The following is a 6,582-nucleotide window of genomic DNA, read 5'->3' on the forward strand; positions in this document are numbered from 1 at the left end:
TAACATTGTGAAGAATGGGAATTCCTTTGAATGGAACAAAGGGGATACTGTGTGGTCTGAAATAGGAGGGCCTGGGGGAGCCATTGCCATTAAATGGTTTCTGACTTACACTGACCCTCTATAGGCTGCATCACAGTTGTATACTTTCACAGTGCTAATTCAATGTGTATGCTGAATAAATAATCTGAGAAGCTGGACTACATGAAGTAGAACTTGGCATCAGGATTGCAGGCCTGTTTAACAACCTGTGACCTGCAGATGATACACCTTGCTGAAAGGTCACGAGGACTCGAAGCACTTACTGATGAAGATCCATAGCCTTCAACTTGGACTAGAACTCAGTGTAAAGAAAGCCGAGCTCTTCAGAACTGGTCTGATAGACAACATCATGATAAATGGAGAAAAGATCGACGTTAATAAGGATTTCATTTTACACGTAATCCACAATCTATGTTCATGGAAGCAGCAGTCTAAATATCAAGCAATGTATTTCATTGGGCAAACCTGTTGCACAGTATCTACATTTTAAAGTGTAAACAAGCAAAGCTGTCACTTTAAGGACTAAGACAAGCCATGGTATTTCAATCACTTCATATACGTGGGTAAAGCTAGCCAATAAGCGTTGGACTGCTAACTGAAAGGGCAGTGTTTCCAACCCATCAGCCACTCTGAAGGAGAGAGAAGAGGCTATGGGTCTCAGATTTACAGCCTTGGAACTATCGGCAGGGTCAGTATAAGTCAGAATCCATTTACTGGCAGTGGCTTTTTTGTTGTTGCTCTCACTCTCCTTGCTGGACAAGGAATAAGGAAGATTTATGTATTTGAAGTAGGATGTTGACAAAGAATATTGAAAGTACCGGGGACTGCTAGAAAAACAAACAACTCTGTCTTGGAAGAAGTAGAGCAAGAATGCTCCTTAGAAGCGAGGATGGCGAGACTCCTCTCGTATACTTTGGACATATTATGGGGAGCGAACAAACTCAAAAACCAAACTCACCGCCATTAAGTCAATTCTGACTCACAGCCACCTCATAGGACAGAAGAGAATAGAACTGCTACTGTGGGCTTCTAACACTGCCAGTCTTTATAGGAGGAGACAGCCTCATCTTTCTCCTCCTGAGCAGCTGGTCGTTTCCAACTGCTGACCTTGCAGAAAAGGAAATCATACTAGGCCAGGTAGATGATCAGCAATCCCTCCATCAAAGAAGAGCCTTGATGAGATGGATTACCCAGTGGCCATGATGGGCTCCAACATAGCCACAACTGTGAGCCTGCTGCAGACCACGGAGTGCAGACCTTCCACTGCATGTGGGCTGCTATGAGCCAGGATGGACCCCGTATGGCCCCGAACAACAAGAATGATAGATAGATAAGTGGTCCTTGTTTTTATTTTTTAAAATACAAATTTAAAAATTAAATTAAAAAGTTTAAACAAACTTTATGGATTTAATTTAGCCTCTTTTTTTACACTCCTTTATTGGCCATAAGTACAGAGGATTGGAAGAAATAAGAAAACAGATCCTCTCCTTAGTTGCAAAGGTAAATAAGCTGTGTTATCAAAGTATGTGATTAATTGGAAAAGAAAAAATCTCTTGGAGTTTCTTAGAAATTGTAAGACTTTGGAAATCAGTTGCTGTTGTGTCAATTCTGTATCTAACAGAACTATGCTCCGTAGAGCATTCAATGACTGATGTATCAGAAGTAGGTCACCTCTGGGAGGAATTGAAATGCTCACCATTTTGTTAACAGCCAAGTGCATTAGCTCTCTGCACCAACCAGGGGTGCCAAGGCCTTGGAACGTTTTCTTAAACTCTCAGAGACTAAGCTGTTTCATTGGCTCAAAGGAAATAGTCACCTAAAAGGATTGGCTTGATAACGTCAAAGTATTTGGCAAGTTGCATTTGCTGGATAGCTATTACATTTCACTTTCTCCTTGGCATGGCAACGCTCCCTGCTGTGGAGGCAGTGCCCACTCCTAGCCACCCTGTGGGTTGCTGAGACGGGTTGCTGCTCACCGGAAGAGAGTGCAGCCTTTCTCCTTCGGACCTGCCCACGGATGATCGTGGCCAAAGGCGTAGCACTCCGCCACCAGGCCTCCTTGGCAGGTAAGGGTGTGCTGAAACAAATACTTTAACTACTAAAAGTTATTACACCAAGAATAAAGCATATTTATAATTCAAAATGTACCCCTTAGGTATGGGGAAATTTTCTGGGTGGTGGTAACATGGAGGCTTATGAATATAAACATTTATCAAATGATACTTCAAAGATTGATCCATTTTACTGAATGCAAAGTATTCTTCAATTTAAAAGTTACTTTTATTGATTTGTATGATTATTTTCAGACTGGAGAACAGTCAAATCATGGAAATTACCCTTAAAATTTTTCAATTTATATTTTTTGATAAAAGTATACACAAGAAAACAGGCTTCTGTTGCAGAATTTCGGAACACAGCGTTGAGTGATATGGGTTGCACTTTTCCCCGTGTCAACATTCTCGTCATCTTGACTCTAGTGGCTCCAACCCATTAACTTAGTCTCATTGTCCTCCTGCCGTATCATTCATTCATGCTTTAGAGGGACAATTGTCCATTTGTTTTTGTTTTTCACCCAAGCCATTTTATTGGGAGCTAGTACAGATATCCTATCATTTTGTAGTTCCATCACCTCAAGCACTACTGCACAATTGCAACCATAATCAGTTTCAAAATTTTTTCTTCATCAATCCTGGGTTTCATATACTGAGAAACAGAAAAAAACATGTAACAAATTCAAGAGGGTTACTCCGAATGACAAACCCCAATATGAAGAAATAAAACACCCCCAAAACCCCAAACCAGAAAATACAGAAGATGTTGAAAACCAGATCAGGCCTAATGTGCACGAGAGGGGTTTCAACGGACAGGGCTTTAACTGTTCCAGACAGGTTACCAACGGGTCTACAGTGCCTTCTCCAACGCACCGTGTGGTAACCGGTGTCTTCCCATCCTTCTATCAGAGATAGAGGGAAATCACCGGAGACTTGTTTCCTATGTAGATCTTACAATGTGTCCGTTTGATCTCATGTAGACAACTTTTTTAAAAAGAGTGTAGTACTCAAGTATTCCATACTTTACTTTTGTGCTGACTTTTTGTTTGTTAAAAGGTGATGATGACAGGAGATGGTTGGGATCAAGGTTTAAAGTGTATTTTGTAGAATAACTCAGGTCAATAGTCTTGGGATTCCTCCAGTCTTACTGGATCCACTAAATCTGAATGCTTTGAGAATTTGAGATTCTATTACTGGGGCCAAGGTGAAGTACTTGATGTGGTTCTTTCGTAAATAAGTGCATGGGACTTTTACATGGGATTAGTCCATTTTGCCTTTCTGCTGGGTATTAAGTCATTTCAGCAGGACTGGGCTCTCCTGATCATCTAGAAAGAACAGTCAGGAATGAAGTGTCTTCTGGATCCCAAGATCCTCATATGGAAAAGTTGCAGCTGCACTGAGAACCTCGACAGAGTAGCAGGCTTCCCAGCCTGCCGAGTGAATCAGCTGAGTGGCTTTGGGCAGCTCTCAAGGAGCTCTGCAAGGGGCTGGGTGACTGGCAGGTGGAGGTCCAGAGAGAGGGGTGTCTGCAGGTATAGCTGAGAGGAGGTTGAAGACGAAAGAACTATATCCTGAACACTTCTGGTCCTGAATTGTAATATGTTAGCTTCCCTATAAAACCTCATGCTCATGCGTATTGTCTGAGTTCTGTGTGGTCACCAGAGAAGTCAGGGTGCCAGAGGAAGGTGGAAAGGTTGCATGTTCGAGGGTGGGAGCATGCCTGACCTCTGCCTCATAGGAATCATCTTTGGGCAGATGTGGAATTGGCTTCTTTTCCTTTCCAGAGATCAGACCCCACTTCCTCACCCTTTCTGCATTTTCACATGCTTCTCCTTTTCTATTAGGACCTACCTACTGTAACTTTGAGCAGAATGAATGTCATCACCGGTAGCTAAACACCACCTAGCTCTTCTGATTTCAGGATCGAGGCGGCTGTGGTTTTTAGTGACAGTTTGTTCCTGCATGTGTTTTTGTTTTTTCCCTTCCCTGATGCTTGGTTCTGCTACTTTTCTCGGATACCCCTGGCTACTTTATGATTAGGCATGATTCTGACTCCTGGGGACCATTTGTGTTAGCATAGAACTGTTCTCCGTAAAGTTTTCAATGGCTGAATTTTTTTTCTAGAAGTAGATCATTAGTCTTTTCTTCTAAGGTTCCTCTGGGGCGGGGGGACCTCAAATTTCTGTTAGTAACTAATCAGGTTAAACCTGATTGTATCAAGGAGGGCAGAACTACCATTTATCACAATGTTTTGATAAGCAAAGTACTGACTTAATCTGGTATTATTATCTGTACTATGTGATGGCTCCATCCATCTACCTACCATCTTTGTTTATCTGTCGGGCGAAGGACCTGCTGTGCTATGTGTGCAGTGGGGAGAAGTGACACTCCCTCCAGGACTGAAGGCGGCACTTGTGTCGGTGGCATGTGTAGGGGCTGTTCTTGCTTTTCTCGCTTGCCTTCCCAGCAACCCGTGACTCATGGAGATTTAGTTACAAGACAGTGCTTGAATTGGATGAAGAGAGCCAAAGTCTGCACTCCAAAGATCTATGACGCATTGAGTGGCTTTGGATAATGGTTTTGGAAAAAACCCTTTAAATATTGGGCCTATAAAGACCTCCCTCACAGACCCCGGGTGACATAATTTAGCACAAAAGAAGTGGCTTAAAAAAAGAAAGAAATGAGCATTTTGCAGCTAGCTTTTACATTGCATCACTTATTATAACATCTCGCTGGCATTCTGTATTAAAGGAAATAATGTTATCACCTATCTCCAGGAATGATTTGGATAACTTCTTGGAAACCCTTCCTACGTATTTGAAGTTTGGTATCACTCCATTATTTCCCACTCAAGCAGGCTGATCACAGGGATACTAGGAATCCCTGAAGCTCTGGAAGGTACCAGCCTTCTACTTGCACAAGCCTGAGCACACATGGGATCATCTAGAAAGAGCAGGGCAAAACCAAGATAGCTAGATGCACTGGGGGTGGGGGGAGGGGAACATAACCATCACCAACACCACTACCATCACAATCCATGGCAGCGACTCTTCAGTAGTGGAGAGAGTCAGGGCACTCCTCGGGAAGGCTTTATGAGATGCAGTGGCCAGTTGCCTTGCTCATATAGGTGACTTTCATAGGGTAGTTGGGCTGTACTCCTAGAGAGACACCCATTTCAGATCAAAACAGGGGAACAGAAGCTCTGGGGAGGAAGTAGCATGAAACATCAACACAGGGAGAGGGGATGATTTCCATGGGCAGTGTATTAGTCTGGGTAGACTAGAGAAACAAATCCATGGACACACATACATAAAAGAAAGAGATTTATGTACAAGAGCAATTGAACATTGAGAGAACATCCCAGCCCAGTCCACATCAAGTCCATAAGTAGGATATTAGCCCATATGTCCAATACCAGTCTATAAAGTCCTCTTCAGACTCATGAAACATGTGCAATGACGCCAAATGTAGAAGATCACAGGCCAGTGGGTAGAAAGTCTTTGGATCCAGAGGCACTGGAAACATCTCAGTGCTGGCAGGGGTCTCTTCGTGGCTTCTTCGGCTTCAGACGTCTGGTTGCATCAGGGTAGTCCATATGGCTTGTGAGCTGCAAAGTCTCCCAGGACGTGGCAGAGAGAGAAGTGTCTCCCGCCTCGAAGGAGGAAGTACCAGATTTCCCAGAATTCTCAGGAGAAGGCCATGCCCACACAGAGGCCTCATTGGCTATGATCTGATTGACAAGCTAGACTCCACTCTTACACTCTTAATCCTCTAATTGACAAGGATTATATATCTACAACAGACCACCCCTTGTCAATTTGACATTTTCACATAACTCTGTAACCATAGATAGTTTTCAAACAAAAAATAATGAAATCATATCTGTACCTAACAGGATAAAACTAAAATGCATACAATTCAATATGGGACACCCTTTTAAACATAACATTTTATAAATGAACAAAACAAAACTATCCTATGTCTAACAATTGCAGTTAAGTAACACCTATACCTTAATCCTATGCGCCTATGAATATGTTCCCCCTTTTATGAAAGTTTGAAAGCCAACCACTTCATGCCTTTATCCCCCAATTTTGTGTATCCAATTTCTATATTGTCCACTCACATCAACTCAGTGCTCTGAGGAGACAATCATAATTTTCGATGTGAAGAATCTTCTTTCCAGTTGGAACCTTGTGAAATTCGCATCCATAAGTAAAGTCAGATCAGGAAAGGCCATCCATAAAGTCAATAGCAATATGCACCTGTTCACAGGCTCAAAAATCTCTTCATCTGGTTGGGTTCTAGTCAACTCAATGTGAGCTACCTCTCTTAGCCTCACCAGTGTGTGCATTGGTCACCTTGTCTTCGACCATGGCCCCATTTAGCTTCAGACCAGTCAACCCACTCCCGTCTTCTCCTCTAGTTCCTGTAAACCAGGTCTACAGGTGTCAGTGGCCAGACTCAACCCATCTCTCTATTGCTGCTTTTC

Source organism: Tenrec ecaudatus, chromosome 6 (genome assembly GCF_050624435.1).
Source record: "Tenrec ecaudatus isolate mTenEca1 chromosome 6, mTenEca1.hap1, whole genome shotgun sequence".
NCBI classification, from domain to species: domain Eukaryota; kingdom Metazoa; phylum Chordata; class Mammalia; order Afrosoricida; family Tenrecidae; genus Tenrec; species Tenrec ecaudatus.